Here is a 26,540-nt window from a genome sequence, read left to right as displayed (position 1 = left end):
TCACTTTGAAATTTGTGAGGAGTTTGCCCTGTGGGGAGTGTTGTGGATGCTGGGGAATCCTGTGCTTCTGCCCTCAGGGGGCTTCCTTACAGATCTTGTTCCAAAAACTATGTAAATCAGCATTTAGTTCAGGAGTAAGTTATCCTTATAGGTAGGGGTAATATTTATGTGTGTGTAATTTATATGTGAGAGTTGGACTATAACGAAAGCTGAGTGCCAAAGAATTGATGTTTTTGAACTGTGGTGTTGGAGAAGACTCTTGAGAGTCCCTTGGACTGCTAGGAGATCCAACCAGTCCATCCTAAAGGAGATCAGTCCTGAGTATTTATTGGAAGGACTGAAGCTGAAGCTGAAACTCCAATTCTTCGGCCTCCTGATGCAAAGAACTGACTCTTTAAAAAAGATCCTGATGCTGGGAAAGATTGAAGGCAGGAGGAGAAGGGGACGATAGAGGATGAGATGGTTCAGTGGCATCACCAACTCAATGGACATGGGTTTAAGTAAACTCCGGGAGTTGGTGATGGACAGGGAGGCCTGGCGTGCTGCAGTCCATGGGGTCTCAAAGAGTCAGACACGACTGGGCAACTGAACTGTACTGAACTGAATTTATAGTGTATAATTCAGTATGTGTACTGAAGGGACACCAGCTCTGCCATGGGGAACCTTTTTGTTGCTGGACCATGATGAGATGCAAGGGGTCCTAACGGAGGGAGGGATTAGGAAAGCTGAGGTGGGATGAGGACATTTGGGGGTCGGGAAACAGAAATGACGTATTTAAATATTTTAGCAATGTGTTGTCATATCTTTGTGTACTGGTGAGTATCAGCTTTGCATGTGGTTACTCAGTTATCTTTTACTGTCATCAGTGTAATAATTGATGTGCACATGAAGCACAGAGGAAGGAATGATGAGAAGGCTTTCACGGAGTCAGTGATGCGTGAGTTGGGTTTTGTAACATGAATAGGATTTTGGCAAAAAAGCTTTCTAGACAAAAGGGGAGCACATGGGTAAGAACGCTAGTGTGTAAAACAGCAGAGGACTTGACTGGATGGTTGAGGGACTTAGGAGATTTTGTGCCAGGTGACTGTGAGCGCAGCAGTGCCATTGGAAGAGCAGGGAAGAAAAGGGGAAGGGCAGCACGTCTATTTTATCCTTCCCACAGAGGAGGGAGAAGATACAGGGGCAGGGGGTGTGTGTTAGGTGGTTTTTATTTTTATTTCAGGTGCAGTAGTTCCTCCTTATCTGTAGGGAATATGTTCCAAGACCCCAGTGGATGCCTGAAACCATGGATAGTGCTACGTTTTTTCCTGTATGTACATATATCTATATCTGTATTTGTATGTATAAACTTCATCTACAATAAAGTTTAATTTATAAATTATGCCAATAAAAGATTAACAACAGTAATAAAATATAACAGTTATAACAATATGTTGTAATAGAAGTTATGTGAATGTGGTCTCTCTCAAAATATTTTGTCATATAAATTTAATGCCTTTTCCATCTTAACTAAGAACTTATCACAAACTGTAGTGATAACTTTTATAGTTTGAGTTGTGGCAGCTAAACTAGCATGGGTTTCATTTGCCTTCTTCACAATTTCATGTATGGAAGATTTGTTCTACCTGTAGACCGTACCAATCTCAGTATACAATTATTACTTTTGATTACATGGAGAACATTTCACCTTTTCACTTTACAGATTCTTTTTGGTGGATCTGAATTGCAAGCATCACTACTTTTGCACTTTGGGTCATTATTATATAAAAGAAGGATGACTTGAACACAAATGCTGATACTGAGACAGTAGATCTGATAACTGAGCCAGCTACTAAGTGACTAAGAAGCAGGATATGCTGGACGAAGGGTTGATTCATTCTTCAAGGGATGACTGAGTGAAGTGGCCTGAGATTTCATCATGCTTCCCAGAATGACCCTCAATTTAAAACCTATGAATTGTTTATTTCTGGGATTTTCCGTTTCAAATTTTTTGAGCCACGTTGACCTTGGGTAACTGAAACAGCAGATAAGCAGGGAGGACTGTAGTCACTGGCTTGGGCCAGGTGTTAGGCCTTTTGCAAGCGTTGTCTCTAATTTCCTAGGAGGGAGGATTTTTATCCTTCTCCACTTCTTGGGTTAAGAAGTCAGAACTTGGCATGTAACTTGCACAGCATCATTCAGTGGGAGGAACAGGATTTGAACTCAAATTTGTCTGACTGCGGAGCCTGAGTGGTCCACCCTTACACTGTCACTATGTCTCCCATGAACTATAGCAACATCTGCCAGGAACAGGTGGTTTTCTTGTAACTTGTAACAAAACTGGCAAGGAACAGGTGGTTTTCTTGTAACTTGTAACAAAACTGGAGGTATCAATGTTCTCAGCAGCAGAATGGGGATTGGAGTTCCTGCTCCAAGCATTGGCAGAGCTCGGGGAACAGGGAACCTGGCTCGTGCCTTCTAGTCCCCTCAGCCTGACCATCTCGGGGGTGATGCTTCAGTCTGGCTCTTCTGTCATCCCTGAAACTCTGGCTTGTCTTCCCCTCTCCCCAGACCTCCTCCTGAAGGTGACAGGTAGTGTGCTGATCTAATGGACACTGCATATTCCCAGTCTTGTGACAGGGCTTTCTCAGAGCAAATCAGTAACTTGGTTCCTGCTTAAGATTTGGCCTCTCTTGTCGCTTGACTTTAGAGAGAGAATGTGTTAGTCATGTGTCCTTCATTTTCCTTCCTCTCCATCAGTGTTTGTCTTCTGGGACCCCCTCCCCCAACAACAAAGCAAGGACAAACAGAACCAATTGAGGGCAGCCTAGGGTGGAGGGGAAGAGCCCAGGCATTGAGCCAAATGGCCTAGATTCAGTTCCCAGCTCCTCTACTGTGTACCTCTGTGTCTGCCTGTGCCTCAGTTTTCCTGTCTGTAAAATGGGAATAATGGTAACAGTACTTATTTCATAGGGCTTGTTGGAAAGGTTATATGTGTTCATGCTTGGAAAGTTGCCTGGTACATAAAAAATGTTTATTAATTGACAACAACAGTACCATTTTATAAATGGCCCTGCCTTCTATGGTCAGGATGTAGTACATGTGTTCTGGTTTTTCTTTAAATCCCGGCAGGTGGGGGCACTTCTGCTGTGTGGTCAGCACAGAAAGGTTCACATGTGTGGTCGGGTGGAGACTGTCTGTGATGGGTGGTTTGCAGAAGAACTTCACTGGCTGTGGAAAATGTGTGGCTGAGAAATACCAAATAAAACAAAGATTTCTCTTTTGCTAGTAGAACAGAGTTTGGATCAGATGGCATTTACAGCATTTACAGCTAAATTGATGTATTTAAAAACTTTTCCTGGTATAATACTCTGCAACCTATGAGCCAGTAGTTTTATCTGGCTGGGTCAGTCAGTGGGTAATTTTTAATTTGGCTTTTAAACAAATCAGGGAGACAACAAAAGATTTGGATCCTGATCAACAGAGTTTAAGGCTCCCCTGTGTCACCCAAACTGTGTAATCCCATTGGTAACCCTCTCTCCACCCCTTTGTCCACTCCCTCTTCTCCATCAAGAGACCTCCACTTTCTCTTCTTGTTCTTATTGTTTCTTCACCACTAAAATTAGGTGCTGGGTGGTCAGATGAGCTCCTTCATGTCAGGGGTCTGTGAGTGTCTCTCATTCTTGGTCAGGTAGCTGCAGAATTTTGAAGGAAGTTTTTTTTTTATTTTTGAATTCAGGTTTGTGGATGATGACCCTGGTCAACTAAAGAAGCAAATTGATCATCTTAATTTTTTTCTCTCCATTTGGCAGCTGTGCCCCTAAGAAATCTTCATTTCTGCTTCACATCTTTTCAAATCTCCTCCAGTATTTCTCTGTCTCATGTTCAAAAAGCTGAATGGAACCAAATACTTATTACCATTCTGCTCTTGGAAGTTGGGTGGAGACTTTAACTGTTAAATTTAAGTGGTCAGTCTAATGCAAGATGTTTTCTGTGTCCTGTCTGTAGCAAGCCTTGGAGCCCTCACCCACACCATTTCCCATGCTTACTCTAGTCCTGCCCTTGCACTTTTAAATCTCTACTTAAGGCTGATGATCATATCTTCTGTGATTTTTGAAGGGAGAAGGGAAGAATAGTAGTGTTGGAAGTTAAAATACCAATGTTAATGTAGCCATGCCGTTAATTGTTTTTTTCCGTGTGCATATAGGCACGATTGGAGTTTATAATATGGTAAATGTGTATGGGATGTATTTATAATACAGGGAAACTTCTTGGACTACCTTGCTTCTGTATAGTACTTTAGTGTTTCACTATTTTGAGTTTTCAATGAGTGTATGAGATATGCATAGTTGGCCTTGTATTTCTATGGTGGAGAGAACAGGTTCAGGTTCAAAGAGGTAAGGTAACCTGCTTGAGATATATGTGCGTGGTAGGTCTACTGATCAGTGTTTGACAGAGTTGTTTTGCTCTAAGAAAATTAGAGACTGACAATTTTTTTGAATTTCCAAGGAAGAGAGGAAGTTTAGAAGGAATGGAAGTTATGCTGTTTATATTACTATTAAGCTATCCCAAGGCCCCAGTCATAATATGCCTCAAGACTGGAAATTTAAAGTGCTGTTGATAAAGGCCAAGAACCATGGAGACTTCACCAAGTTTTCTCAATGGTATGACAGTCCATCCATCTGTCCTTCCATCTATCTCCTGTCTATTCATTTTATCATATTTAAAAAATACAATATGTCAGCTTCCATGCTGAATTCTGACTGGTTAAAGCAGAATGACATGTGCCACTGAAGATTTAGAATGTGGCCCAGTTCAGCAAATTGAGGTGGATATAAGTATAAAACACCAGATTTCAAAGGTTTAGTGTATTAAAAAAGTGAAACATCTTATTAATGGGCTTCTTAGGTGGCACTAGTGTTTAAAAACCTGCCTGCCAGTGCAGGAGACCTAAGAGATACAGGTTTGACCCCTGGGTTGGGAGGATCTCCTGAAGGAGGACATGGCAACCCACTCTAGTAATCTTGTCTGGAAAATCCCATGGACAGAGGGGCTTGGTGGGCTACAGTCCATGGGGTTGCAAAGAGTCAGACATGACTGAAGCAGCTTAGCACACACACACATCTTATTAATAAATCTTATGTTCATTATGAATGAAATGAATATGGGTATATTGGATTAAATAAAATATATTATTAACACTATTTTTGCGTGTTCCTTCTTGGCTTTTTAGGAGGTTGGCTGCTGGAAAGTAACAAATTGCATTTGTGGCTTTCATTATGCATCTATCATGGTGCAGCACTGCTCTCAAGCTTATTGCCTAGTGGGAGAACTGAGACATACACTCACTTACCCTTCTCTGACACCATGCCATGCCTCTTCTTTGCTTCTCTGTCTTCACAGTGGTCTCTCCTTCTTTTGGTGTCTTAGCCCATTTCAGTCTGACCTAAGCAGCTCTTATCCAGGTCTATGGGGCTAAGTTCATTTCTTGTTGGCACTGCTCTGGTCTGGCTTCTGTGGTATGGTCATTCTTGACCACGCTTTCTTCTTGACTTACGTTATTCTTCCCCTGCATCTTCATCTGTCCTCAGGGTTTCTTTGCTGGCCCTTGTTCCCACTCACATGCAGAGCTTTGTCTTCAGCTTCCTTCTTTGTCTGTGCACTCATGACCCTTAGGAGGTTGTATTGGGTTTGGACCTTCTGAGTCCCAGACTGATACATGTCAGTGCCTTTTGAATGTTCTGATTGGAGATCTTAATGTTAGCATTGTCTCTTATTGATAGCAGCATTACCTTGCTGAATGATGGCAGTGTCTGTCTACTCAGTCAGTCAAGCCTGGAAATTGGGGCTCATTCTGGATGTTTCCTCTGCTTACTTCAGCTCTTCATCTTCAGACCTTCTTGCATCGCCCATAGTAACTCCTCAAACTCACCCGGTTGTTGCTTAGTCACTCAGTCGTGTCTGACTCTTTTGCAACCCCTTGAACTGTAGCCCGCCAGGCACCTCCATCCCTGGGATTTCCCAGGCAAGAATACTGGAGTGTGTTGCCATTTCCTTTTCCAGGGAATCTTCCTGGCCCAGGGGTTGAACTTGCATCTCCTGCGCTGGCAGGCTGGTTCTTTACCACTGCGCCATCAAGGAAACCCTATATTTACCTGCTAGAGGTAAGTACACCCTGCCTACCCACTCCACGTTTGCTGCCCTGCTTCAGTTCAGACTCTTGGCATCTCTCTTCTGTAGGGTTTCAGTAATACTCAACTAACCTTCGTTTTCTATCGTCACCCTCCTCCATTCCATTCTCTGTTCTTCCAAAGTGATTTTTGAGAAACATACACATCCATTCATACCAAGTCTCTGTTTTAAAATTAAAATCCTTTAAAGGATTTCTCTTTGAGACTCTTTTGCATAAGATAGAAAACCCCTGGGAATTGGGTCCCAGCCTCTTTTCATCCTTATCTTACTCATCTCAGAGACCCATCCTGTGCTCCTGGAATATATAGGGGATTCTCTGCAGCCTCCACAACTTAACACAGTTTCCTTGTCAAAATATTGCTCCTCTCCCACCTTATCTGGATAGCTCACAGGTTCCTTTCAAGACTTTGCTCTGATATCACCTCTGCTTGGAATGTACCTCTGACCTCCCAATCTGATAGTCCCACTTTCCCAGTCTTTGCTATTTATTGCAGTTGGTTGCCTTTCCTTGAGTGCAAAGATTATTTTCCTTTTGATTCTGTATCCTCAAGTTCAAAATAAGTGTGCAAGTGATATTTGTTGAACAAATAAACACCAGATAAAAAAAGGGTAGAGATAAGGCATTGTGGAAATTGGATGACAATTTGAGGTAGGTAGGGATGGGCGCAGGAAAGGCCCCAGGAGAAGTGGCATTTGAGCTCCACCTTCAAGTCTGGTGGCATTGGGTTGGGAGGATGCAGAGGACACCCTGGTGGTCATCATCATTGTGCTCCATTCTACAGCATACAGGAATATGGACTGCCCCTTCCCCGACCAGGACCATCATCACTGGAATAAACTAAGGAGTGTAGTCTTGGCAGTCCATCTAGGCCAGTGTCTGTCTTTGGTCCTGAGCTGGGCTCTAGAACTCAGCAGAACCTCCGTCCCCCTGGGCAGGGCCAGCATGGCAAACCAGCACCCCATCTTTGCTCATAATCTGCCCAGGAGGAAAGGAATGCAGGACGGTTGCTTGAAGTTTTATCTTTACTTCTTTGAAGCTGTCTTTCTGGAGAGCAGAGAGGTGACCTCAACAGCCAGAGCTGGAAACAGCAAAATGAGTCATCCCAGGCCCTAATGAAGTGCCTGAGGGACCCTTCCTGGGAGTGAGGGTCAGGTGAGGTCACACTGTGCCTAGGGTGAGTTTTGCCTCGGGGCTCCAGGCAGCACTGGAGCAGAGCTGAGCTAATTTTACCCACAGGAGCTGACTGTGCTGAAGGGCAGGGCTTATGACATTGGCTTTATCATCCTATGATACCCAGAGAGCTCCCAAGGTACAGCCCCGTTATGTCTGGACTGTTTTTCTTTTTCCCGTTTAGTACCTTTGTCGGTTAGGTATGCATATTAGGAAGCAGGACGCTGAGGTGCAGAGCTGTGGATTTGGTGGGAGGCCATGCAGCAGGGTTTGGATTCTGCCCACACCCCTTGCTTATCAGCCATCTGACCTTGGGAGGGTTATAGAATCTGAGTCTCAGTCTCCCCATTTGTAAAACAGGACTTAGACCTGTGCCCTAAGATTGCCCCTAGGTTACACTCTAGGTGATTCTTAGCAAGCAGTCACTCTTGTAGCTCCTTTGTTCATGGTGATCCACCGGTCCTCTAAACAAACTATGAAGAAGGCACTACTGCGATCCCTGGAGAACCCAGGCGGGTCAGTGACCGAATCCGCCCGCCCATGCAGGAAGCTAAAGGTTCCCTCCCTGGGTCAGGAAGATCCTCTGGAGAAGGAAATGGCAAACCACTCTAGTTTTCTTGCCTGGAGAATCCCATGGACAGAGGAGCCTGGCAGGCTACATGGGGTCACAAAGTCAGACTCGACTGAATGGCTGAGCAAGCATGCGCATTTGACAAGTAAGGAAGCAAGGGCAGGACAGACCTTTCTGGAGGCCTCCTCTCTGGGGCTGCCAGAGCAGATGGCCAGGTGTGTAGCCGGTGTGCCTTTGAGGTACTGAAGGATTCAGCGGCGCATCTGGAAAACAAAGAGGTCAAGCCAACGAGTTCTCAGGGAAGAGTCAGTAATTGTGCTATAAACGTGCCTCATTTTATATCAGTAGAGTTTCTGTTGCGCCTAAGCTAGTTAATGACACCTGCTGCTTATGTCCCTTTGGTCTGTTTAGCTCATCACACTGAAGTGAGGTGTTTTTTTCCCCTTCACAGAGGCAAAGGAGAAGGACTAGGTATAGACAGACATAGATCTCGAACAGATCAGAAATAGATAAATGGATGGTCAATTAATTGATCTATTTTTTCCCCCTTCTTACATGTATCAGGCTTAAGTGCAGGAAGGACATTTCACATACTTTAAATGGAAAGGGATTAATTCATGGAAAGAGATGCTAACAGAATTGTTGGAATGGTTGGAACAGTGGGAGCCAAAAGCAATGGAATTTAAGAATTTATTCCATAGCCACAATCCAGGGAGAAGGAACATGGGATTAGGAAGCCCCTACTGAGACCTCTGTTACTTTTCTCAGTATCCTCATGCTTACTGGCAGTACCCCAGTACCAAATGGAATGACATTTTGACTCATGACTCCAGGGTGTTGCTTGCCAGAAGAAATAGCAGTAGGAGAATTTAGCCTCTCTTCCACCTTCTAAGTCTCACGTAAGTACATCTCATTCCTGGAATCTAATCTACTAGTTTTAAGGGAGTATGGGAAATGTAGTTTTTAGCTGTCTTTTTCTGTGGCACAGGAAGGCCCTTCAGAGGGTGTAAGGGAACTTGGAGCCAATTGAGAAAGTATATTAACCACGGACTGTCATTTTAAAATACCCAGGGTTATTATCCCCAAATATTTAATATGTACAACTAATTCTAATACTATAATATAACCGATAGAGTGTTCTACTTAATATTTTGTTTATTTAAATAAAATGAACAGCATTAATATACCTGATATACTTAATATCCTTCAAAACAGGTCATTTGTCCAGTGTCTGAAATGAGTTCTCCTTAGTATTGACAGCAGTGGTTGATTTGTAATTTTCCAGCTCAGTTTAATCTCCTCCTGAGAGTCATGTCCTGAATAGTTGTCTTGTTTACATAATTTGTGCATAAATGTTTATTAAACACTTACTGTGAGCCTGGTGCTGAGCTAGATTTGGCACTGTGGGCAGAGATAAGTCACAGATTCTCCCGTTGGGAGCCCTCCCTGGAAAGAGAATTTGTCAAGTGCATAGTGAGAACAGTACAAGGAAGGCCACGATCCACGTCCTAGATAGCAGACTGAGCAGCCAGAGAAGAGAGACTTCTGGCTGGACTAAGAAGCAAGGGAGGTTCATGCAGGCTGATGGGGCAGTACATCATGTTAGGGCATTGTGAACGTGGTGTGGTGCTTTTTGTCGTGTCAGTCCTGGAGGCCAGACCACCATTGTCCTTTAGTGATCAGGGCCAGAGATGTTAGGTAACACATGAGACGCTGTGGAAATGACTGCCTTTCTTCAAAGATTGATTTCTTCAAAATCTTGTTCCAGTTGAGAACCACCTGTAGGCCTTGAAGGATGCGTAGGTTATCTATATTTGATATTGGCATGGAAAAGGGTAGCAGGTGAAGCATAGGCAACAGGAGCTAAGAATTCAGTCCGAAAAGAGTATGTGCTGAGTGGCATCGGGAGGGAGTTTATGGTGGAAAGAGAAGATTGAGTCTGAGTTATTGAGAAGCTTGAGATATTAGATAAGGCATTTGGACTTATTCTGTGGCCATTGAGAAACCATCGAAGCTATTGGTGCAAGGTTCTCAAGAGCAGAAACCTAGCTTCATCTTATTGCTGTGGATTAAAGAGATACCAGTGATGCTTTTGAATGAACAAATGTACCATACAAGTTGTGCACAGAAGTTGGACCAGTTGCTCCTTGAGTTTTGCCAGATCTAGGATCCTGTGGTCCTGGGAGAGCCTGGCAGTCAGCATTTGAGCTTTAGGAAAACACACAGTGATGGCGGCATGCTACCCAGAAGTCTGGATGTGGATCCAGACGCGAGGGCTGTGGTCAGGCAGCAGTTGTCATTGCCCATGCTAAAGAGAGAAGCTCTAGTCTTCAGAATCTTGAAGGAAAGAGGGGTTCTTCCGTTGCCCTCCCTCGTGAAGCCCATGTAAGATGCATACTGTGCAGTCCGCATCAATGCTTGTGCATCTTGAGCTTATTAAAAATGGCCAGTCAAGCCAGCAATCTGCTGACAAGGTTCACGCGCTGCGACCATGACTGCAGCTGTTTTCGGGAGCAGCCTGCTGTCCGAGTGGTGATGCTACGACACGGCGCTCCCTGAGCCGTCCTGTAGGTCTTGGTGGCTTATTGACACTTGGGTCAGTCCCTCTTCCTTTTGTGGGATGGGCGTGGGAGTTTGGGCGGGAAAGCTTGGGATGGAACTGACCAAAGACATAAGATGTTACCCTTGTTAATTCACCTCCAAGGCTGCATTTCTGAAATCTGATGAAGGGGAGAGAGAAAGGGGTGTGCAGATATTTGGGATGACCTCAGAGCCCTCATTTTGTGGCTCCATGAAGGAAAGCCATGTGCCCAGGGCCATGCAGTGAGGTGGCCGGGAGGTCGGCATTTTTTATAGCAGGGTTTCAGTTGCACTCAGCTCCTGTGGGAGAGTGTAGTGTGTATGGACTCTGGTGCTAACATGTGCTTGGCTATCAGCTTAGCTACTGACTATATTCTGGACTCTCAGTTTCCTCATTTATAAAATGGGTGTCATGGTCATATCTTACATTATGTGTTTAAAAAGTTGTGACATGTGAAAAGCTTAGTTGACTGCAAAGAAATACAGAAATATTTCTGTGATGTGGATGTTATGGACCCATAATTGGTGGGACCATCTTTAAGAGAAAAGATGGGGCAGTGAAGACACTGCTGACTACACCCTGATCACAGAACACTCCCAGGGCTCCTCTTCCCCATGTTACAGTTAAGAGAACTTCCACATAAATTTGCAGGCACAGGCCTAGGGGGAAGCATGGCTAAATCTTAGAGTTGGGAGGAATTGGGGGCATGCTCTTGCCTGATATTCTCAATGGCAATATCATGGGAGATGTGATTGGCAAGATGGGTTGGGGGCCCATGCAGGAGGCCCTAAGTGCTGGCCTGAGGGAAATTGGACATTATTTTTTGTGCAGTTCAGAGCACTGGTGAGGGGTCACCTGGGAAAGTCGTGATGAAATTGGGGGTTTACTTGGCAGCACCTTCAGGATGTTCAGGGAGCCAGGGGCAAAACTCAGGTGAGAGGGAATTTTGTAGTTGGAGCAGGGACCGCAAGGTGGGATGATTCCCAAGTTTGGGGTGGGGGGCATTCTAAGTTATTTTTTTCAGTGGCTCAGCTTTTTCCTTTAGGTTATAATAAAAATGATAATAGTTGTATAAATTTAGAGCTGTGAACCTGTCAAGAGTTTTCACACGCATTGACTCCCTGGTTCTACATAGCATCATGAGGAGGTAGAAGGCGGGATTGTTTTCATCCTTACTTTACAAAAATAAGGAAAGGGAGGGTCAGAGAGTAGGTGGGATTTCTCAGGTCACCCAGCTGGTCGGTGTGGAAGCCAGGTGCTAGGATGCCAAGTCTGATACTTTGTCCTATGCCAATGATCTGGATCAGTGGTTTCCCAAACTCACCTTTTGCAACCTGGATGTCTTGGTTGACATCCTTGGAGGCCTGAGATGGCCGTGAGTTTCAAAGTTCCCAGAGACAAGGTGTAATATTTTCAAAGATGAGGTGTAGGGAACTTGGGACAAGAAATATGTTCCTTCCTTTAGCCCTTTGTTGTCATCATGTTGTTTGTGTAGGTTGAGATGTCCATGAGAACAAGGAAGGAAAGAGATGGACTTCTGCTCTTTGTTGAGCATCTTTTTTGCCCTGGATGCAGTGCTACTTGTTCTTTTTTTAACCTGTGGACTTAGATATATTTATAGATGTAGTGATCATAATATAGTATTTATTATTGTACTTTGCTAAGCCACTTATGTGTTAGTTAATTCTCATAAAAACCCTATTAGGTGGGTAAAAATATTATTTCCTATTTTATAGATGAGAAAACTGAGACTTAGCAAAATTTAAATACTTTGCTTCTGAGAACACATATCCTAAATAGATCATCTTTGAGGTTTTCTAATTTGAGCTCTTTCTTCCCTGCTATACCAGGGATTGCCTGTCTCACTGGTAAAAATGTAGAGCTGCTTATCAAGGAGGTACATCTCTGACCGCCCCCTTTTCCTGTCCTACCCGCTTTTAGTAGCTGGCCCAGATATCTGTCCCTCCCATCGAGGGGGACCCTGCTGAAGTCTCTTGTCCTGTATTATTGTTAGCCTTTCTCTTCCATGCTTGTGAGCTCTTGAACTTATCTGCATCTCAGAGCCCCTTGCTGTAGCATCCCTGAGGATGCAGGCACATGCTCATGGTAGGAATCACACATCTATGCAACAAATTAAGCGAGGACCTTCCTCCAGCGTTAATCACAAAGAAGCAGATGATAAAATGCAAATCCAGAAAACAATTATTGAGCTGTGTGCGCATCAGCCTTGGGAATGGATTTCTGGGGGCGATCTGGCCCCTCCATAAATGATGTGCATGACTTGGATCTTTGCAGGAATGGAATTGAATCCTGATGACTTTGGGGAAGGCCTGAAGGTAGCCAGACCCCCACCTGTCCTCTCAGAGCCTCTTGCATGCCCTCTGGCCCCCGGTGACCTGCAGTGGGACCTCTGGAATGGAAATGGGCTTCTCTGCGGTCTGGGCTGCTGGCATACTGGGCTGAGCCTCTGTGAACTGGGCTGGAGGTTTAATGGGCTGGAGATTTCTTTTGGAATCTGCAACTTGAAATATCCTGTACTGTTGATTAATTCATGCTTGGGAGCTTCCTTAGTGCTGTCTGGTAAATAGCTCCGTACCATACGTTTATTTCCCCATGGTCTTGTTGAGGAGAGACTGGAGCCTGTGTTTCTACCAACTACTCCAAGGAAAACATCACAGGTCACGATTTCAGAACTGAGGCTCCGAATGGGGGTTGGAATGGGGGTTGGGGTCTTCCTAGTGCCCATCTCTATCACCTCCTTTTGGCCCGGCATTTGCTTGTAGCCAAAAGGGGTAAGTTTGTCTTGAGCTGTCCTGTAGATGTTTATGATGTGGCGGTTGAAAATCTGACAGTTGCTTCTGAGTTTCAACTGCATGAGTGAGTAGTGTATAGACAGAACCCTGAAAGGACATCGAATCATTTCCCTTCAATTCCCAGAGCCTTACTGTGTCTTTGTCTTGAGAATGACCTCATTGCTTTTTTGTCTTTATAGTGGAATGCACAGTCATTGACAAGTAATCACAATAATCCTCTACACTTTGGTAATGTGTACACATTTTCCAGGGGGTTTTGCTCACATTATCTCATTTGATCCTTATTACTGCTCTGAGTGGTATTCTTACTGCTCTGAGTGGTAGACAGAAGGGCTATTTTCATCTCTAATTTTCAGCTGTAGAAACTGAAGTTTAGAAAAGCTAAGCAGTTGGCCAGAAGTACATGTTGTATGTAGAAGAATTTAGAACTGAAATTATAAATAGTCTAATTCAAATCAACATCCTTTTCACTACTTCTCGTTGGTGTGACCTTTGGAATATACTTACATCTTACTTAGCCTCACTTTTTGTATCACTACAATGGGTATAATCCTCCAGGGATAGTTGTCAGTAATGATGAAATGAGACTGTCTGGAAAAGCACTTACTAAAGTAAAGCATGTGACAATGTGAGGCATCATTATCACAAGTACCTTGATTTCAAAGAGGGCCACGTCAGAACAATGGCAGAAAAGAGCATTTTTCCCCCTATTTTGTAAGGACACTGAGGTCTGGAATGGTGTTGGCGGTTGTCAGGGATCACGAGCTCCCAGCCCTGTGATCAGCACATTGGCCCTGGTGCCCTGCCTGCAGGCCGCTTTGTTATCCTGAGAGCGCTGGTGTTGGCAAGATCCTCTTTCCTTACAGAGCTTGCTCTCAGTGTTCCTTGGAACAGTCCTGTCTCCTGGAGACATTTTTAGGTTGGCCAGACTGGAGAGCAGGAGCAGGGAGCTGGGGACAGGATCTGCATTCCTGAGCTTCGTCCACAAATGGTGAAAATGTGGTGTGGCTGATGGCGTTGAGGTGGATGAGGAACTGACCTCAAAGTCTGCTTTCTCTCTTTTCTCATGCAGAATGGGCTGCTTCGCATTAACACTTATTGGAAAAAGCCAGAAAAGATGGATCTCAAGTTGGCAACAAATGCATTAGGAGTTAGTGGTGTGATATGGTCAGAAGGCAGCCCTGGGGATTGAAGAATGAGATCTTGGATAGCTTTATTTCTAAGTCCATATTCAATTACAAAAATTCCAAGCCTATGAGACAGACATAGACACAGGTTGTTTGTATGGTTCTTTTTTTTTTTTTCCATTTATTTTTATTAGTTGGAGGTTAATTACTTTACAACATTGTAGTGGTTTTTGCCATACATTGACATGAATCAGCCATGGATTTACATGTGTTCCCCATCCCGATCCCCCTCCTGCCTCCCTCTCCATCCCATCCCTCTGGGTCTTCCCAGTGCACCAGCCCTGAGCACTTGTCTCATGCATCCAACCTGGGCTGGTGATCTGTTTCACCCTTGATAGTATACTTGTTTCAATGCTATTCTCTCAGAACATCCCACCCTCGCCTTCTCCCACTGAGTCCAAAAGTCTGTTCTGTACATCTGTGTCTCTTTTTCTGTTTTGCATATGGGGTTATCGTTACCATCTTTTTAAATTCCATATATATGCGTTAGTATACTGTATTGGTCTTTATCTTTCTGGCTTACTTCACTCTGTATAATGGGCTCTAGTTTCATCCATCTCATTAGAACTGATTCAAATGAATTCTTTTTAATGGCTGAGTAATATTCCATAGTGTATATGTACCATAGCTTCTTATCCATTCGTCTGCTGATGGGCATCTAGGTTGCTTCCATGTCCTGGCTATTATAAACAGTGCTGCGATGAACATTGGGGTGCACGTGTCTCTTTCAGTCCTGGTTTCCTCGGTGTGTATGCCCAGGAGTGGGATTGCTGGGTCATATGGCAGTTCTATTTCCAGTTTTTTAAGGGATCTCCACACTGTTCTCCATACTGGCTGTACTAGTTTGTATGGTTCTAAGAGGCAGAATAAAGAGCCAGAGTTTGAAGACCCAGGAATCATGTTTATTTCTATATAAAGAAGAACTTTCTGCTGGAAAGATGGAATTTACAGCTGCAGAAGATACTGATCTCTACCTCACTGGAGACCTCAGGGATGCCTTGGGAGGGGTCGATAAATAGGAGAGACACTGGGCTCAGTGGCCTTTATGGTCTTTTCTTCACCTAAGATCCCAGAGCCAGTGGTTCTCAGGGGTCAAGAGGAAGAAAAACACATCTACATTAAAGAATGAAGGGTTGCTTTGTGAATATGGAAACCCAACTCCAAATGCTACTAGAAGAATGGAGGGTAGCTACAGACCTTTCATTATAGTTTTCACTCCTATCCTGGTGGCTGCCTCTTTGGTCCCTGGCCTTCAGAGTTCTCAGGCCATTCTTGGGCAGCTATTAATATTTTCCAAGGGATATCTCTTTCCTCTGCTGATATGTTCCTGTTGGGATATGGGCAGGAACTCTGAGCTCCTGAAAAGATGATAGTCTTTCTGCAGAACCACCAAGTCTAGTGGTTGGTTTAGTCTCAGTTATGAGTGAGGGACATCTCCTTACCCTCTTAAGGCCTACTTCTGGGCCCTTCTGGGAATATTGCAGTGGCAAGAATTCTATGCTAAGTTCTGGTTCTGACATGTGGCAGGTTTTCTGATCCCTTTGCCTTACCTCGTTTACTTATCACTTATACTTGTGTTCTTTCATTAAATATGCAATAAATAAGAAATATTTGCCATTTTTTCAGGTACGTGGGCATGCTTGCAAAAACTGAAAGCAAGTAATCAAAATAAATGTCAGGATTATTTCGATAGGCTAGTAGAAGCTGCTTTTAGATCTGACATAGTTGGACAATTTCGGGGAGTCTATTCAGTTTGTAGGTGAGAGAATATACAGTGCAGGACAATGAATTTGTTCAAAGTGGGAAGGAGTGACTGATCTGGGTGTGGGGCTTGGGTCCTCTCGTTCCCTGGCCAGTGCTGTTTATTACTTGACGGTTGCCTGGTATGAGTACAAGCAGCCTCATACTGAAGGCCCCAAAGCCAGTAAGTGGGTGATGATTCTGAACAATGGCTCATCTGACTTACAGCAAGTCTTTACAGCCAGCAATAGGACAAGATCATGCTAAGGAGTAGAACCCCTGGGAAGCCAAGACATGGATTCCTTCTCTGAGCAGACCCCAACTTCCTCATACTGCCATTTCCCCAGCATCTCATCTCTCTTTCTTTTCTCCTAATTCAGTCTGGAGTCATTTCACATCAGATTCATCCCTAATTGACTTCACTGGCCCAATTTAGTCATCAGATACTTTTCAGGACCTTGAATTGGAATTACTTTTACAAACCGAGGGAATTACTCTTACAAATTATATTGGGCATGTCACCCTTCCGTCTCTCTCCCCCAGTATTCTCCTGAAAGTCTAGTTTTTTTCATGTGTCTTCTTGCCTGGTGTCTCTGTTCTATGAAGAACTCATGCAAAACTAAGTTCCCAAGAGGACTCTCAGCCCAAGGGAGTCAGGAATTGGGGTGTAAGGGTTGTGTGGGGACTCACCTGTCATCAAAAGAGCTGCAAGCTGGGTTTTTGATGATCTCTTAAGAGGCACCCCCCAAAACAACTCCCCCTCACACTAAGTAATAAATTAACTCCATAAATGTACTTATATTCTAGGTAGCCCCATTCCTGAGATGAACTTAAAGCCTTTCAACCCAGCCAGTTTCCCTGTCCTGGCAGGAGAGCCTTTTTCCTGTAACAGGAGAGCCTATGGAACAGCTAAGATTACTTCTTTGGGGGTTAATCATTCACTCCCAGTAAGGAATTCTGTCTTTAGTGGGGCATGTTCTTCAAGTGCCAGAGGCAAGAAGGGTGATTTTTCTGACATCCTCCAGGCTGCTTCTCCATATATGGAAATGTTTACCCACCGCACTGATCTATTGGAAGGGAAGGAGGTGACTCAGGGTTTAGGAGAAGCAGGATTTGAATTCTTGTTTCCAGAAACAAAGTCGCCCCCTCCCCCCTCCCCCTCCCCCTCCATTCCTTTGCCCCTTGTTCTGGGAGCCGGGGAGAGAGTGTCTCAGTGCCTTGCCCTCGGGCCTGGGGACCACCTCCTTGCAGCGGGACTCAGGGTGCGTGAGAGTGAGGGCCAGTGGAGGGCTGGCTGCCCGTGGGCCTGACGGCGCGTGAGTACATCAGCACTGCCAGAGCCAGTGGCATCTCTGCCCCCAGACCCGGCGCTCAGAGTCCGAGGGCTGGCTGGCTTGGGCGGTGATGGGACGCGGCTGGGAGCGTGGCTGCTTTCATTTGGGGTGTGGACGGGTGCTTCCCCGGGGGAATACTTCTCACAGTGGGATCTAGAGATGCAGTCTGACTGAGGAGAAATTCTATTCATGTATTAAAAATTAGACAGCTGTACCTTCTACCTGAGGCCTAGCTTAAGCTGGGGAGAAGGATAATTTGGGAGTGCTGCTGTCTGACGGCTGGGACTAGAGCACCAGGCCAGAGGGGATGTTTGTGAACCTTTGGGGAGGGCTAATTTTATCTTAAAAAAGCAGAGTTGTGGTCGGACTTACGAGTCCACCAAAGGCTGCCGTAGAGCACTGGCATGACCTCCAGTCTGCAGCAGATGCCTGGCGTTCGGGACACGGTGTAAACGTGATGGACTGTCAGAGCTGGAAGGAGTCTTAGGCACTGTTCTATTGATCTGGTTCATTTTGCAGGGTGATGGTGGGCAGGGGATGCCCAGGAGCTCACCTGCCTCACAAGTACGTGGCTGGTTAGGGAGATTAGAATCCAGATCTTTTCACTCTCAGTTCTTCCACTGCACTGAAGCTGCCCCTTAGGCAGAGGCAGAGAAGATGCCCATTTTGCAGATGAGGAAATTAGAACTCAAGATTCCAGAGCTGCCCACACTGATTTCATTTGTGAGAAACTGACAACTGGAACCAAGTTCTCCCAGGTCAGATCTCTTTTAATCATGCTACATAGACTCAGAGGCCTGTCTTAGTTGGTTTTAAAAAAATTCCCCTTTTCCCCTTCTTTGATTTCTACTTACCTTTCTCTGCTTTCAGTCATGTGAATATTGTTTGAATGTGAGCTGCTCCTTCTGATCTGCTTTGTACCTGCATCTCTCTCTTCCTGAAAGAGGATGATAGCCTGTCCAAGAGGAGGAACTGAATAGTGAACACCTTTATTTCAATTTCATCTGTGGCACTGAAATTCTGCACAGGCCTTGAAAGAAACGGATCAGGGCTTTCCATTTTAGCCTCTACCAGTATTCTTGAAGCTGCAAGAATTCTGGAGTGTAGTTCCCCACCACAGGTGAGTGCTGACTCTCAATAGATTTTAGACACACACTCACACACACACACACACACACACACTCACGTCTTTAGCTTTCTTTGATGTGACAGCAGCATTTGACAGAGACCAAGAGGGCACCACCCTGTTCCAGTCCCCCAGAGGCTACACAGCCATAAAGAGTAACTCTTTGCAGTCAGATTAGTTTCTGATCAGGGGCCTCCTCGAATGCAGGAAAGATGTTCGAAGTGTGTTTTGGAGCAGCACTTTGATGTCGGTTGCATTAGGTGGCAGATCATAATAGAGAGGAGAAAGTGCTCTGAGACCTGAGTCTGTGTGGTCAGTGAGAAGGGGAGGGGAATCCGTTCTCTACGCTGAAGCTCTGGGGAGGTGGGGACTGGCCTGAGACTCCCAGGAACGTGCAAGAGCCCTGTTCCTCCTTCCCACCTGTGCCTGGGCCTGGTTTGTAGGCTCCGCTCACCAGGTGGGAGGCAGCTACCTGGAAGCCTGATGGCTTGGGATGTTTTCCCTTTGTGATGTTGTCGATGGGCACTGAGAGGTTAGTGTTGGTAGTACTGATGGGAAGACTATTCCTGCAAACAGGGAGAACTGATGTTCACTGACTGCTCTCTGGGTGCCGAGCACCAGGCTGAGCACCTGACCGACATTGGTTCTCCACTATAGCTACCTGTGAGTAGGTACTCTTTTTTGGGTATATATTTATTTATTTTTTAAAAGATTTATCTCATTGAAATATAGTTGTTTTACAGTGTTGTGTTAATTTCTACTGTACAGCCAAGTGATTGAGTTGGTACTAAGTCTTTAATTGCTTTTGACTTTGGTAGAGTACAGGTAACCGTTTTTACTGTCTTGACCATTTTTAAGTGTACAGCTCAGTAGTGTTCAGTATAGTCACTTGGTCAGTCTCCAGAATGCTTTTTATCTTGTGGGCTGAAACTTTGTATCCATTAAACATTTACTTTTCATTCTCCCCTCCCCCAGTTCCTGACAACCATCCTTATGTTCTTTGTCTCCATGGATTTGACTTCTCTAGGTATCTTTGCAGACGTGGAATCATACAGTATTTGTCCTTTTGTGACTGGCTTATTTCACACAGCATAATATCTTCAGGATTCACTCATATTGTAGCATGTGTCATAATGTCCTTCCTTTTTTAGGGCTGAGTAGTAATAAGTTGTATATATTCAGCACATTTCATTTATCCATGTAGGTGTTATTACTGACCTCAGTTTTATAGTGGAAGAACCTGAGACTTTGAGGGTTTAATAAGTAAGTTGCCCAGCATCACTCAGTCAGTAGTGGAGCTGGGATTTGAACCCAGGTCGTGTGGCTTCAGAGTGCATGTGACCAGGAGGAAGCAGTTAGTAGAATTCAGCTGGCAAGAGTATGAAAAACCAGGGTGATTCTCTCCTAGATGGCAATACCTTCTCACACAGTGCTGTGACATTTCAGTAACCACGTATTCCCAGGGACCATATGTACACAGATATTTTCCTCTGGTTTATATTGGCCTCCTGGTAACTTAGAGCCACATGCAAAGCCTCCCTCTAGCAAATGGTATGAGGCGTATGGCCCTTACCTTTGTAACCCTTGTACTTTTCCTTAACTTTATTTTTCCATCTCCCTTCCCAGTTTTCTTACTTAAAAAAAAAAAATCATGAGCTATGTACATCTTTTGTCAGGTAGTTCAGATTCTTTCTGGAACAAGGCAGAATATATAAATGAGCGACATGTTATCAGGTATTTTTGTTATTTTTATGGAAAGACACTAAAGGTGGGATCTTCTCACCTGACTCTGCTTCTGATTCAGTGTCTAACTTGGGCGAAGATGCATGCACCTTTCTGAATCTCAATTTTCCTTCCTGGAAGTTGGGGCTGCAGTTGATGACAGCAAAGGTTTCTTCTGCACAAGGCACTCTGCATGGTTTATCTCCTTTTGTTCTCCCAGTACTCCCACAAGGCAGGTGCTGTTGTGCCATTTTTACTTTAGAAAAATAAGGGCTAGAGAAGTGGGAAGGTTCACCTAAACTCCTGTATCTCCTAAGTGCAAGCATCAGTGATCCAGAATGTTAGCCACAGTACTGGACTACTGCCTTTAAGCAGCCTTTAAGGTTTCTGTCATCTGTGGCATGCATTCATCTACATTCATCAAATTGTATTAAATCTTTATAGGGTTCCCACTTATGTGCCTCATACTGTTCTGGGCATGGATCCAGTAGTGGGTTTGAATGAAGAAAAAGACACAAAACAACGATCCCTTGGAACTTACATTCTAGAGAGATATGTGGAGGAGGTAGATGATAGATGAAGATGTAAACAGCAGAGAATGATAAGTAACTCTGAGGAGGGTTCACAGAGGATGCCCTGCCTGTGAGGGAGCGGAGGAGGGGATGATGTTTAAGTTGAGCTCTGAATGCCAGGGAGCCAGCCATGGGCAAGTCAGTGGGGGAGAGCGTTATAGGCAGAGGGCAGGGCCAATATCAGGTCCGTGGAGCGGGAATGAGTTTGTATTTGAGCATCAGAGGAGCCCAGTGTGCTAGGAGGGTGGGCTGCATTAGGGAAGCATGGGATGAGGGTGAGGCAGGGTCTGGGATGTGGCAGTGAGCTCGAGAAGGGGCTTGGATCTGAGTCGAGTGCTAGAAGGCATCCGAGTTACATTTACCAGCATCGCTCTAGCTGCCGTGGGGGAAGTGCATTGCCAGGAGTAGAAGCGAGCCACAGCCCAGGGTCACAGTGATTAGGGCCGTCTGAGTGGGACCAGAGAGAAGCGAGCAGATTTGCTCAGGACATGCTTCCGCGGGATCATCTCCAGGATGTCAAGACCAGTCTCCTCCAGAGAAATGTCAGGTTCAAGTGGCGGGAATCTGAGAGACCCCCACGGAGGCACCGTAGGGGTTCACAGCCTGGCAGCTGGTTTGGACTAGGAGGCTCTGAGTGCTCCCTGCTCTGCTGTCTAGCCGGGAGCTTCTGGCCAAGGACTGGAGGGCAGTGGCTTCCTGCCTCTGACTTCCTGGCTGAGGGCTGCGGGAACGCCCCACAGTGAGCCCGGCAGAACATGATGCTTCCTTTGCTGTCTCTGGGTATTTGTACAAAGCATTCTTTCCCACCAAGAATAGGGAACATCCAGAGTGATGTTGACTTTATGGGCCATATTTAACCTAGTGTTTTCCTTTGATGCGTTCTCTGTTCTTGCAGAGACTACTGCATCCTATAAACTCTGTGGTGAGGCGCCTTCAGCCGCCCTGTCAGATGGATTGAGAAGGTTTGGTGGCAGCCCGGAAGACCTGGCGCTTCAAAGCCTGCTTTGCCTTGGGGACCCTGGTCTATGGGCAGCCCCAGCCCTTTTCTTTTATTTACATTTGAATTCACACTTGCTGGCCCTTGCCTCTTCCCTGTAATTCCTCTTAATGGGCTGGACTTTCCTGTAAATACTCTAGTTTTCAGTGGAGAAACTTGTCTCAGAGAAGTTAGGTGATGTAGTCAGTGTAAGGTAGAGGCTGAGTCCCACAGGGAATCCACGAGGCCAAAATGACCTAGTATGTGTCTCATGGTGATCCTACACTGCACTCTGCCTAAGCCTGGAGATGCTCAGAGATCATAGACAAAATCACCTGAAATTCATTCCTGAAGCTTCATAAACTCCTCTTCAAAGTTTGCAGTCTATAGTTATCAGGGCTTTTTAATTTTTTTTTTTCTTTTGGTAAACTTTTTTTTAACAACATCTCTTAGAAACAATGTTTTGTTTTTGCTCACTTCAGTTCCTTTGAAAATTTCTCTCATATTACCCATTCATTTAGTCACCAAACATTTATTGAGTTCTTACTGTATGCCAGGCATTGTGCTAGGTGCTGGGGATGGATTCAGAGATAATTTGGAGGCATTTGGGAGTGGATAATTACAGCACAGTGAGATAAGTGCTATAATAGAGGGATATATAAAGAGCTAGAAATAGCACCATGAATAACATCTCTGAACAAATTGCCTTCTTTTTTCCTTTTGGATTATTCCCTTATGTATATTGCCCAAAGTGGGATTACTGGGTCATTTAAAAGATGAAAACAATTTGGCACAAAAAGATGTAATGATTTGCCTCAGGAATACAGCTCAATTTTCTATGGGGGGGGGAAATTGTTGACAAGTCTAGATTTAGATACTTCACCAGGCAAATTGGGCAGTTCTTGTACTATTGCTGTCAATGTGGTGGTTTTCAGGGGAGCACTCTTCTCAACATGTCACCTCACATGTAGAAACACTTGTCCTTATGTTTAATCTCACAGATCCCTTGTTGATGCTCCCTACCTATGTATTAATAAGTATGGTCATTTCCATTTTATGAATGAGAATGTGTCTTTGTTAAAAGGAGGTGACTTGCTCAGGATTCCATAGTTATTAGTGGAGAATCTAAACATCAGGTGTAAGATTTTTTGATTTTGTATCTTCTATCTTGTTTTCCATGCTCTTTTTACCAATTGAGGCTGGGGCTGGGGTTACTTTGTTCCAGTGAGGGCCTGAAATTCATTTAGTGATTGTAGAAGCTCTTCTCTAAAAGGTCAGAATCCGTGAGATAGGTATAGAAGTCCTAACCTCCAGAGGGTCTGGTGTCCTTCTATACATTGACCTCAAAGGACCTGAAGGCCCATTATTCCTGACCCTGGCTCAGGTCTTGAAAGGTTAATGCATGGCCTTCGCATTAAAGCGTAGAATCCCAAGGAAAGCTGAGACCACACCACAGTCCTGCTTTGAAACATTTATTGTTTTTCTTCTATACTCAGCTGTATGTTTCCCGACTTTAAATTCACTTATTTTGTTATTCATAACATTTTCCTAGTATTTTTGGCATTTAAGTGAAAACTTCTACCCCAGGTGCCCATAATCAGGCAGCAGTACCTGCTCATTGTGAGCACCCGTGATTCTCCCAGTCACTCATTTCGTCACCTTCTGCCGTAACTCATGCTGTTCTTTTTGCTTGAGATGACCTCTCCCATCTTCATCCCTAGCACTCCTGCTCCTCCTATAAACTTCTGCACACATACCACCTTCTGAGTGGATACTTCACCTTCTGAGTGAAGTAACCTCTGATCACTGCCCACTTCCCGCCATCCATTCTCCCCCAGAATTGGTCTCTGTTTTCTGTTTTGCTGACTCACAACACAGTGGGCTCTGAGGCAGTAAAGTATAGCCATGTGACACTTACAAGCATGGGATCTGGGTTTGAGTCTTGCTGTGATGCTTCCTAGCTGTGTGATCTGTTAGGTCAGTTAAGCTGATAAGTTTCCTCATCTGTCAAGTCTGTGCAAGTAATCACGGCAACCCAGTGTTGTTTGCAGGATTTGTATTGTTATCTGTGCTTCTGCTATGGCACCCATCATCATGTAGTTTGTGTTTTATCTCTCTTTCTAGACTGGGAGCTGTTTAAGGGCAGGAAGGGAATTACGCCTTGCCTGTGCCCTTGCCATATGGGACCTGCTGCAAGGTCGCCTTTAAGAGAAAGGATTCCATTAACATCACAATAGTGTCAGTTCAGGCTCATATGTAGGCCCCGGTGAAGTGGTGCCAGGACTGGCCAGGAGCTCTGTGATGTGGTGCTTCGAGCACACACAATACGTGCTGGATAGACTTCTGCCTCCTGCTTCTTGAGTGACAGGAAAGAGGCTTGAGCTTGTGTTTAGCCTGTGTTCTTCTGATTCATCAAATTGGATAGCGTTGTCATTTCCCTGAAGGCAGAGTGGAAATCCTGTTTAGAGCATGAGACTTGGTTTCTTTTCCGGGTTTTCCATGGGTGAGCATTCTGTACTAGAGGAAGGGGTGGATGGAGGTGTGGATTTGGGGCAACACGAAGGGCTGCCTGCTGCTCTGACTCCCGGGGTGGGCCCACAGAGCAGCAGTCCTGCCCCAGGAGGCTTTCTCTCAGACCCTCCTGGCCGTGCTATGTCTGGAAGCTGACCGTGGAGGGGATTGGGTTCCAATAGCTCTACCATTGCACTTTCTCGTGTGTCATTTTTCAAAATGCAGTAGCCGTGAGCATCAAGAACCTGACACACAAGGTCTTCCACGTTCTGGCCACAACATTCCTTTCCAGCCTCATGCCCCACCGCTTCCCTCCGTGTTTTCTGCCACTGGCCTCACCAGATTAGTCACTTTCCCCGAGAACACCCTGAGCTCCTCTTCTCAAGGCCTTAGCACATCGTGTTCCTTGGGCTGATTTCCCTCCTCCTCATACGTGGACATCCTCTTGGGTGTTCAGGCTCAGTTTAGAAGTCATCATCAGCAGGGCTCTTCCTGACCTTCCAAAGGACACCCGCGGGTGCTGGTACTTTGCACACTTTTCCTACCATCTTGTCATGGGGGAGTGTGTCCTCTGTGACCCCTTTGAGAGCTCGAGGCAGGTCCAGCGCAGCGCCCACCTCTGCAGAGCCCATACACATGCCTCCAGGGCAGGAGGTGCCAGTGAATGTCTGCTTCGTGCACCTCAGAGCGCAGGGCGTCTGACATCGTGGCAGTTCACGGTTGTGCCAGGAGTGGGGGTGGGGTTGTGTGTTCAGAAGCTCATACTAGGATTACCTGTGATTTGTTTCATCATGAGCCCAGACATTTGAATTCTGTTTTTGAGTCACTCTGGTATCAGCTCACTCTTAACCTTTCTCTGGCCTACTTCCCACATAGCTGGCAGATGCCTTCCTGGTGCTCTGAACTTAGCACTCTGAACTTTTTATTTCATGTAAGAACATAGCAGCAAGATCATATGGCAACTCTGTTGTTGGTTTTCTGCGGAACCTTCATACTGTTTTCCATAGAGGCTTTCTAATTTACATTTGCACCAAAATGTAGGAGGGTTCCCTTTTCTCCATATGATCCAGAAATCACATGTTTGGACCAAAGTATAATTTTGTGGGTGTGTGTTCAGACAAAAGTATAATTCGAAAAGTTACATGCCTCCCTGTGTTCATAGAGGCACTGTTTGTGATAGCCTTGACATATCAACAATCTAAATGTCCATGAACAGACGAGTGAATAAAGAAGACGATGTATATGTATAAAATAGAATATTACTCAGCCATAGAAAGGAACGAAATAATGCCATTTGCAGCAACATGGATGGACCTAAAGATTATTATACTAAGTGAAGTAAATCAGAAAGAGAAAGACAGATATCTTAGGATATCACTTGCACGTGGAATCTAAAATATGACACAGATGAACTTATCTACAAAACAGAAACAGACTCCGAGACATAGACAACAGACTTGTGGTTGCCAAGAGGAAGGGGAGGTGGAGGAGGGATGGACTGGAAATTTGGAATTAGCAGATGCAAACTATTGTATAGAGAATGGATAAGCAGGAAAGCCCTACTGCATAGCATAGGGAACTATATTTAATATCCTGTGATAAACCATACTGGAAAAGGATATGAACAAGAATGCCCACACATATATATGTAGGTATATATCTAAATCACTTTGTTGTACAGCAGAAATTAACACCACGTTGTAAATAAACTCTACTTCAATTAGAAAAAAATAATAACAGCGAGGTGGCATTCAAGAAAGATCTACTTGCTTTTAAGGTGAACTTTTTTCTGTTTAAAAGTTCAGACTTTGCTTTTTATCCCAAAGCTCCTTAAAATGTGAACATAGCGGATTATTTTTCCCAGGTATATTTTTGCCTCTAGCAGAATAGCTGTCCATAGTATAGTTTTAACTGCAAAATAATAAAACCCTGGTCGTGGAGCTTGACTTTGAAGACTTGAGGTCAAATTTCAGCTTTACCATTTACTAGCCCCCAAATCTTGGAAAGTTGCCTGACTTCTTGACCCTTAGTTTCCTCAGTGGACAATAGGAAATCTTTCTTATAG

General features: G+C 44.7%; 1 protein-coding gene across 6 annotated transcripts in view; it reads left to right on the top strand.

Annotated features, from left to right (window-relative positions):
* Positions 1-26,540, top strand: part of LPP (LIM domain containing preferred translocation partner in lipoma) — a 719,231-nt gene that overhangs the window by 36,925 nt on the left and 655,766 nt on the right. The window contains exon 1 of one of the 6 annotated variants that reach the window (XM_070466250.1): positions 17,429-17,496. The exons of 4 other annotated variants lie outside the window; for them this stretch is intronic. The gene's annotated coding sequence lies outside the window, so the exon portion shown is untranslated. Of the gene's footprint in view, positions 1-17,428; positions 17,551-26,540 lie in introns of those variants that run through there. One more of the 6 variants, XM_070466249.1, reaches the window with a different exon arrangement.

This window comes from Odocoileus virginianus, chromosome 4, assembly GCF_023699985.2.
Source record: "Odocoileus virginianus isolate 20LAN1187 ecotype Illinois chromosome 4, Ovbor_1.2, whole genome shotgun sequence".
Classification (NCBI taxonomy): domain Eukaryota; kingdom Metazoa; phylum Chordata; class Mammalia; order Artiodactyla; family Cervidae; genus Odocoileus; species Odocoileus virginianus.
The sequence above is the reverse complement of the archived record's forward strand: the minus strand, read 5'-3'. Positions and strand labels throughout refer to the sequence as shown.